This window comes from Carlito syrichta, unplaced genomic scaffold, assembly GCF_000164805.1.
Source record: "Carlito syrichta isolate Samal-C Ts95f unplaced genomic scaffold, Tarsius_syrichta-2.0.1 Scaffold128159, whole genome shotgun sequence".
NCBI classification, from domain to species: Eukaryota; Metazoa; Chordata; class Mammalia; order Primates; family Tarsiidae; genus Carlito; species Carlito syrichta.
Genome location: NW_007072255.1, coordinates 1,935 through 12,026, shown reverse-complemented (window position 1 = coordinate 12,026; position 10,092 = coordinate 1,935). Strand labels below are relative to the sequence as shown.

Below are 10,092 nucleotides of genomic sequence, written 5' to 3'. Positions count from 1 at the left end.
GGGCTGGGGCGGGCGGCCTGGATGCAGTAACGCCAGCCTTGCCCCCTTGCTTTCTCCCGGGCGTTTCTAACCGGCTCGAAGGCAGTTTACGCGGGAAAGCAGCAGGGACCTTGGGTAGCGAGCCAGCTGCAGCCTGCAAGGAGGGGACCAGGCCCTGGGATGAAATCGAGTGGCCCTCACAGCCGGAGGGCGGGGACAGCCACGCTCGGCGTAGCCCGGCATTGCCCCTTGCTGTCGGACCGTGCGCACTTGGTTTCAGCGCCTGGGTTACTTGACACTAGTGAAGGGGTGAGCCAGCCATATTGGCTCAGCAGATAGCTTCAGTAAGGAGTGAATTTCCTTCTAGAAATCAGTGCCTATTTTTCCTGGAAACTCAATTTTAGGTAGTCCGGTTCCATCTGAAGTCCAGCTGTCATCATCGTTTTCATTCAATGGTGTTCTCTCCCATGACACCCAGAAGGGTCAGGCGAACCACATTTTTGATTGACTGATATTTGCATCCTTTGTATTAACATTATTTTGAAGGGTTAAAAAAAAAATTCTTTACGCGGGGTTGCAGGCTGAGCCACTGAGCCCAGCTCCCTTTGCTTTTCTTCTTCACCTTCTTGTTGTTTCTCTTCTCCTCCTCTTTCTTCTCCTTCTCTTTTTTCTTCTTCACATGCGATTGGACAGAGCATGAGGCAGACTTTATGCACATCACAGGGACTATTGTGGAGGATTCCAAGGTATAGCAGACTCAGGAATCAAGTGTCAGAACAGGCAATGGTGGCCTGGAAGGCTTGCTGTGAGCTCTTGCACTGAGTCTGGAGCCCACCTGCTGGCATCACTGCCAGCACAGTTTAATAATCACACAAGACTGGTATTCTAAGAATACCAGGCAGTCTGTCTTTTACAAGTGGTGACACACTTATACTCCATCAAAGGGGTGACACATTCATTTACCTGACAAACGTTTGTAAGACCACTCCCTTGTCTGACCCATCACAAAGATGATGCTGCCAGGTGAGAAGAATCACCTCAGTGAGAGACTGTTTCCCAGTTAGGCACAGCACACTTCCATGACTGATGGCTGACTACTTGGGGACTTGGAACTGTCTTTCCAAATGATGCAATCCTCAACCTCTACCCATTTCCAGACACTTGACTGCATTGCAGTAAAGAATTCAAAGACAGTTTACAGAAAGTAAAGGACAAGGTTAAATTTTATCTTAAAGTGCACACTTGAGAGAAGGCAGAGTGCACAATCTCCGAGAGAGAGACACTCAAGGATAGAGAGTGTTGGCTCTGATCTAGTTTTTTGTGTGTCCTCTTAATGTCAGTTACAAGTCCCATGACATTGTGTCAGTTACAAATCAGGGAAGTTGTGTCAGTTTCATATCAGTTACAAGTCACAGGAAGTTTCTTAACCTCTGCCTTAGTAACTTTTTCATTATTCCCTATGTCTAAACTAGCTATCTTACTTCAGCATTATTTCCAAAGTCACTAAATATCATTATAAATCCATTGCCCTTGAAATCATTCCCAAAGTTCCAGGAACTGATAGGAATGGCCTTTGAGAAGAGAACATTTTTAAGTCTCTTCTGGTCAAATTACTAAACCTAGTGTTCCAGAGTGAATTCAGTCATGTCTCTAAAGATCACTGTGTCTTGAAAGTTTTTAATGTTGATGAGATACCAGTTTTACCACAGTTTTGATGGTCTAGTTTTTCTGTTGTTCCTGTCACAGATTATACTTTTTGGTGTCAACTCTAAGAATTATTTACCTAGCCCTAGAGTCTGAAGATATTCGACTGCTTTCTTCTAAAAGTTTTATAGTTTTATGTTTTACATTTAAGCCTATGATCCATTTAGGGCTGATTTTTGTATACGATTTAAGATTTAGGTTGAGTTTTTTTGGACTATTAATGTCCAATTACTTCAGCACCACTTGAAAAGACTATCCTTCATCCATTGAGTTAGTTTCTGGTGGCTGCTGTAACAAATCATTACAAATTTGGTGACTATAAAACAACACCATTCTATTACCTTATTGTTCTAGAAATCTAAAGTCTGTAATGGCTCTCATAAGGCTAAAGGTAAGCTGTCATTGGTCCTGAATTCCTTTTGGAAGTTATAAGGGAATATTTGTTTCTTACCTCTTCTGGCTTCTAGCTGGCATGTTCCTTGGCTCATGGCTGTACCACTCCAGTCTTTGCTTCCATCTTTACATCCCCTCATCTGACTCTGCTTCTGTGATTCCATCATATTCTTTGCCAGCTCTGACCTTGATTTCCTCATTAAGGACCCTTGTGATTACATTGGGAACATCTGAATACATCCAGGATAATCTTCTCATATGAAGATTCTTAATCACATCTGCAAAGTTCCTTTGCCAAGTAAAATAACATAATCATAGGCTCTGGGGATTAGGATGTGGATATTTTTGAGGAAGCCATTATTTAACCTAACACAAATTGCTTTTACCATTTTTCAAAATTCAGTTGGGCATATTTGTGTGGTCTGCTTCTGGATTCTCTATTCTGTTCCATTCATCTGTGGGTCTATCTATTGCTAATTCCAGTCTTTCTTGATTACTGTGAGACATGATATCAAATAGACCACCCCTTTTCTACTTTTCTAAAATGTTTCACATATTCTAGTTCTTTGACATCCACTTAAATTTTAGAATAATATTGTCTGCATCTGCAATATATATATATATATTTTGTAGAATGAATTTTGGTAAGAATGGTGTTGAACCTGCATATAGATTGGAGAAATTGACATGTTTGGTTCTTATCACTGTTGTTATTTATTTAAATTTTAGCTTCAGGGGAACAAGTGCATGCTTGTTACATGGGCATATTGTGTACTGGTGGAGATTGGGCAACTAGTGTCCCCATTCTGCAAACAGTGAACAATAAAAAGGATCTCACTCTATTATTCAGGCTGAAGTGCAGTGGTGGGACATAGCTCACTGCAGCCTTAAACTCTTGGTCTCAGGCAATCCTCCAAGTTCTACCCTCTTTATGGTCAGGGTTTCCTGAAAAAGGGACACCGTCGGCACAGGAGAAAAAACTTGGACATGGACTCTGCTGCAAACAGGACAAATGCTGATTTATTGCCTTTTCCAACTCCTTTTATACCCTACATGTTTTTTGTTTTCAAGGCAATTTGTTACAATTTAATGGGATGGACAGGCAATGTGTCTTTGTTCATCCTGTTTTGATCTTAAAACATTATCATCCTAAACATTAACTATAAATTTTATAAACTTCTAACTTTTTTAATGATTACTATTTCTTAAGGTCCATATAAAACTTACTTATTCCTATAACTATTACATTATAAGTCACTACCAAGTTCTAAGCACTATAATTATCGCATAGATTAACAAGTTACACCTGTGACCTTCACACAGCAATTTGCAACTAGCTGGGGTAAAATAACATTTTCAAGGTTTCTTAGCCACAAGTTGGCCTGACTAGGTTTCCCTAATTTAACACCTGGTGTTTACAATCTGCATTAATTATTTCCTGTCAGAGAGAATGAGTTTTAATGTTTGCAAAACAAAAGGCCTCTCAGACTCAAGTCACCTTAGTCACAATCCCTAACCAGAATTACAAGCCTCCTTAACAAAGGGAAGTAAAGGCAAGGGTGCTCTAATATTTATGTGATTGTTAATTTTTTAAGCATAATACACCACATGTAGAAATTAAGAAATTAAGTAAATATAATTTTTGCATTGGCACTCTTCCTAAAAATACAAACTGTAGCTTCTCAAATTTCTCCAATTAGTCACCAATAGGAAGAAATAAAATCTTATAAGTGATTATCTACCTGCACATGATATTTAAAATCTCTATTGATAATTTCCTGGCAAGGCCAGTGAGTTCCCTGACAAACATTAAATCGAGCACCTTCTGAATTTTTACAAGTTTCCCAACTACAGTGTTTAATTAAGTGATTTCATGGTTTAATATCAGGAGGCTGGGGACATGGAAACCTAGGGAGGAATTCAAATGAAGGGAAGGTAATTTTCTCATGAATTCCCCTCTTGCTTTTTTGCAAGGGATAGTGGAGGCGTGAGTGGAATTTTGCTTTCCATTCTCAGACTGTACAGAACTTTACGACTGCACTAAAAAAAAAGTAGAAGAAGCAAGGGTCTCAGCTGCCCAGGTTCGCTTTGCGACCCAGGGTCTTCAGCCCCCTGGACTTTGTCAGCAGGCAGGCCTCCGTGGCTGGGTCCCAACATAGGATTATTATGATTTATTATTATTATTATTATTAGGGTCAAACTACCAAGCCCAGTTGGGAAGCTAGAAATCACCTCCAATTTCCCTTAACTCTTAGGTGGGCTCTTGGACTGGATCTAGAAACTAACTTGACACCAGGCAGTTTAACAAGAGAAAAATACACAAATTGTATTTACAAGTATGTGGAAATCTTCATAAGAGAGTAAATACTTTTCACCACATGAAAAATTAACTCAAGATGGACTAAAAACTTAATTGTAAGACCTGAAATGATAAAAATCCTAGAAGAATGCTTATGAAAAACTCTTGTGGACATTGGTCTGGGCAAATGATTTATGACACAAACCCTCAAAGCAAATGCAGCAGAAAAAAAAATTAGACAAATCTAACTTAATTAACAAATTAACTTCTGAACAGTAAAAGAAATAATTAAAGGAGTGAACAGAAAACCTACAGAATGGGAGACAATATTTGCAAATTATGCCACAAAGGACTAATATTAAAAATCTACAAGGAGCTCAAACAACATGAAAAACACAAGCAATGCCATAAAAAAGTGGGCAAAGGACATAAACAGATACTTCTCAAAAGAAGACATACAAGTGGTCAATGAACATATGAAAAATTCTCAACATCATTAATTATCAGAGAAATGTAAATTAAAACCACAATGAAATATCATTTTACACCAGTCAAAACAGTTATCACAAAAAGTGAAAGAACAATAGATGTTGGTATGGATGTGGAGAAAATGGAACGCTCATATGCTGTTGGTGGAAATGTAAATTAGTTTAACCTCTATGAAAAACAGTATAGAGATTTCTCAAAGAACTAAAAATAGAACAACCATTTGACACAACGATGCCATTATTGGATATCCACTCAAAGGAAATGAAATCATTTTATAAAAAAGACACCTGAACTTGTATATTCATTGCAGCACTATTCAAAATAGCAATGTCATGGAACCAACCTAAATGCCCATCAAGGGTTGAATGAATAAAAAAAGTGGTACAGGGCAATATGGCCACTGATGTGCAGCAGACAAGCACCTCTCTTGCACAAGAAGACAGAGAGTAGGGATCCTGCCACCAACAGATGGAAATACCCTGAACACTTTTGTGCAGGAGATACACCTTGCACCCAGCAGAGGTCTCACTGAGTGCAAAGAAACCAGAAAGCAATGGCAGATGCAGGACCTCATGTGCCCCATTCCTCACTCTGTGCCAGTTTCAGACAGGAACAGAAGCTCTGCTTGGTGAAAAAAGAGATGTGAATGATTTTAGGATGCTTTGAGTTTCTTTACTCCTCCCAGCCATGCATGAGTTGTCAGTCCCACCTAGAAGGAGTCCTATTCAGGGCATAGCAGTAGGCAACTAGAGTCCATGTGGAATGGGAAACAAAATCCGCACACTGGCTACCACTGTGGTGGCTATCTCCCAGGCAGGAAAAACTCATCTGCAGAGGGAATCTAACTGGCATACTTACTGCCAATAGCTAACAGAGAAACAGACAGGCATCTCTCTTGCTGAATAAGGAAGAGAATAGGGCCTCAGTTGCTGAACTTTTGAGTAGAGATACCCTGAACACCTTTGAGTGGGTGAAACACTCAGCATCCAGAAAAGGTCTCTTTGAATGCACAGAGACAAGAAAGTGACAGAAGGCATGGGAATATGAGCGTCCTATCCCCTGCTGTGCTCTGGGCTGGTACAGGAACTGAAGTCCTGTGAAGGAGTGGAGTGAGCAATTCTAAGACACTCTGAGTCTGTTCATCCCCTCCCAGCCAAGCATGAGCCATCAATCACATGCAGCACGGGCTGAAAACTAGTCTGACTAGTTTCACAATGAGAGGAAACCTGCAATAATGGAAACCTGCCATGGGGTAAAGCAAGCAGCAGAAGTGAATACTTCTCACTCTTTCACTAAGTGAAGGCATTATAGAGAAGAAAAAGAGGTCCCAGCCACAAATGAGAAAAAGATCAATGGAAAAGCACAGGCAACTCTCAGAGTCCTAAAGAGACAGAGCCTGAAAAAGCAGCCACTAGGGCACAAACACTGGGAACAGAAAACAGCCACAGAAATCAGTGATTGGATGGCAAAAATGGACAGGAACCAAGAGAAACAAGAAGCAAACTCAATATAGTCATACGAGAAGTAAAAGTGGAGTTGGCCAATTTCAAAAAAGCCTATTTGAAATAATGGAAAAAAAGAACTTCATCCTGAAAATCAATAAAAAGTAACAAGCATAGGGAGTAGAATCAACCAAGAAGAGGAATGGATTTCAGAACTTGAAGACCAAAATATGGATTTAACTCAATCTGTCAAAAATTAAAAATAGCTAAAAAAGAAGGAGCAAATCCTCCAAGAGATGTGTGACTATGTCAAGAACCCAAATCCACACCTGATTTATATACCTGAGACAGAAAGGAAAACAGAGAACACCATGAAACAAGCATTCCATTAGGTCATCCAAGAACACTTTCTTCATCTCACCAGAGATGCAACCATTCAAGCACAAGAGATTCAGAGAACCCTCACAAGGTATCACACAAGACCTCCACCCCCTAGTCATAGTAATCTACCTCCACAAAATAAGCATGAGAAAAAAAAATCCTAAAGACAACAAGACAGAAAGGTTAGACTACCTACCAGGGAAGACCCATCAGAATTGCTCCAGACTTATCTGCAAAAACAGTACAAGCCAGAAGGGTCCAAAGTCCAATTTTTGATGTTCGTCAAGGTAAGAAATTCCCACAAAAAATTTCCTATCCTGAGATGAATAATTACAATCAGTGATGAAGAATTACAATCTTTCACAGACATCCAATCCCTAGGATAATATGGTGCCTACAGACCCGTTCTTCAGGAGATGACTAACAAGGAGTTGAGTACAGGAAAAAAAAAAAAATGGTCATGCACATTACAAAAGTACAGGCAAACATACAGTTAACAAAGCATATAGAGCACTCATAAAATAAAAGCACAAACATATACATACAAAATTAGAAGGAAACAGACAATTCCAAAAATGTCCTATCATAAGAATAAACTTTCACATTTCCATAATCAACTTAATATGAGTGAACTAAATGCATTCTGAAGAGACATAAATGCATTACTGAAGAAACATAGAGTGGCAAACTGGATGAAAACGAGTAATCCAAGAAACTGCTGCCTCCAGGACACTCATCTCATTGCAAAGGACACCCAGAGGCTCAAAGTTGGAGACTGGGAAATCATCTTTCAGATAAACAGAAAACAAAAGAAGGCAGGAGTAGCTAATCTGATATCAGACAAAGCAGTCTTCAAACCATCAACAGTTATAAAGGACACAGAGGGATACAACATAATGATAAAAGGCTCAGTCAACCAGCAAGAAATATCCATCCTAAACATATATGCACTCAACACAGGAGCACCAGCTTTCATAAGGCAACTGCTAAATAAACTAAGAGAGGATATTCACTCTCATACAATTTTAGTTGGAGTCCTAATTGCCCCACTAACACCTTTAGACAGATCATCAAGACAAAAAAACAAACAAACAAGGAGATACAGATCCTCAACTTGACTATTGATCAAATGGACAATAGATATCATCAGAATACTTCACCCAACAATTAACGATACATTCTCCTCATAAGCACATGAAACATACTCCAAGATCAATCACATTTTGGGATACAAATAAAACAAACAAATTTTAAAAGATCAAAGTAATATCACACATTTCTCAGATCTCAGTAGAATAAAAATAAATATCACCACCAACTAAATCCCCCCAAAACACACAAAGACACTAACACTAAACAATATGCTGCTTAATGACTTCTGGGTCAATATGGATACCAAAACAGAAATAAAAAGATTTCTGTAAACAAGTGAAAACAAAGGCACATCTTATCAGTATCTCTGGGATGCCATGAAAACAGTGTTAAGAGGAAAATTCATAGCATTGTACACACACATCAAGAAAACAGAAAGATCACAAGTAAAAAGCCTAACACCACACCTAAGGGAGTTGGAAAAGCAAGATATCAAAATCCTAAATTTGGCAGAAGAATGTATATCACCAAGATAAAATCAGAATTGCAGGATACAGAAGACAAAACTATCTTAGGAAGAATCAACAAGACAAAAAGCTGATTCTTTGAAAAATTAAATAGGATTGACATTTCTCTGGCAAAAACGAGTCCAAATAAATACAATTAAAAATGCAAGCTGGGCTCAGTGGTTCAGCCTGTAATCCTGTACCTTGGAAGGGTGAGGTGAGTGGATTGCCTGAGCCCGTGGGTTCGAGACCCACCTGGGGAGGTGAGACCTCATCTCTACAATAAATCAAAAAATTAGCCAGGCGTGGTAGCGTGCGCCTGTAGTTCCAGCTACTTGGAAGGCTGAGGTGGAAGGATCGCTGGAGCCAAGCAGGTCAAGGCTGTGGTGGCCGGGAGCGGCCACTGCACTCCAGTCTGGGTGACAGAGTGAGACTCCAACTCAAAAAAAAAAAAAGTTCAAAAGGCAAAGTCACAACTGACCTTGAAGAAATTAAAGATGATCAGATATTACTATGAGCACCTGTATGCAAATAAACTTGGACACCTAAAGGAAATGGAGTACTTTCTGATATCATACATCTTCCCAAGGTTGAAAAAAAAAAGAAATGGAAACACTGAAAAGACCAATACAATCTAGGAAATCGACTAAAAAAGCCCTGATAAGATGACTTCCCAGCTGAATTCTACAAGACATACAAGGAGGAGCTGATACCAATCTTATTGAAAGTATTCCAAGCAATAGAGAAAGATGATAATTTCCCCAAATTATTTCTGAAGATCACATCATACTGATATCCAAACCTGGCAAAGACTTATCAAGGAAAGAGAATTACAGACCAATCTCCTTAATAAACATAGACACAAAGATTCTAAACAAAAGTATTGCAAATTGGATCCAACAACACATCTCAAGGATCATCCACAATGAGCAGGTGTGCTTCATTCCTAGGATACTGGGCTGGTCTGACTTTTGCAAAACCATAAACTTAATTCAGTACATTAACAGATGTAAAATCAAGAACCATATGTTAATATTGTTAGATGCAGAAAAATAATTTGACAAAATCAGCATTGCTTCTTGATTAAAAACTCTTGAGTGCCTAGGCATAGAAGAAACATTCCTCAAAACAGTAAGAACTATCTGTGATTAAACCACAGACAACATTTTGCTCAATGGACAGAAGTTGGAAGCATTTTCTCTAAGAACAGTGGCAAGACAAGGATGCCCACTCTCACCCTTACTGTGCTGAAAGTCCTAGACAGAGAAATCAGGCAAGAGAAAGAAATCATGAGTATTCAAATAGGAAAAAGAGTGCCAGGGACCAGCTCCAGCCAGGTTCAGGGTACCCCAAAGGTGGAGACGGCGTCAGCGATTGGGGGGAAGAAGAGAGAAAGAAAGAGACTGGACTCTGGTCTAGTGCAGAAGCGGTGTGTGTGTATTGAGAATTAGAACGGGTCTTTTATACACAAAGTCAGATGTGGGAGGGGTGTCCCCCACCCACCAGAAACCTTAATCCATGAAAACTTAATCAATGATTGCCTTTAAACCCTTTTCATATGATAATCTTAAAATCCCATAACAAAGGATAACCTAATCTGTGACTGACATATTCTATAAACCTTTTTCATCCTAAGCTGATTGATTTATGCCAAGTTAAACAATTCTATAGAAGCTTAAGTATTTACTTTACAAATGAAAGTGGTCCATCCCAGAATGTTTGGAATGTGGCCCAGTTCATGGTGGACTACCTGCAAGTAACCCAGCTGCACTCTTTCAACAAAATGGCTGTCTTCTAAAAGTGTATG

The 10,092-nt window shown here is 39.3% G+C and overlaps 1 pseudogene across 1 annotated transcript in view; it reads left to right on the top strand.

Annotated features, from left to right (window-relative positions):
* Nucleotides 1-275, top strand: part of LOC103250329 — a 2,297-nt pseudogene extending 2,022 nt beyond the window's left edge. Inside the window, exon 3 of the transcript XR_002481410.1 lies at nt 82-275. The product of XR_002481410.1 is annotated as a cyclin-K-like (transcript). The remainder of the gene's footprint in view (nt 1-81) is intronic.
* Nucleotides 276-10,092: the final 9,817 nt, after the last annotated feature.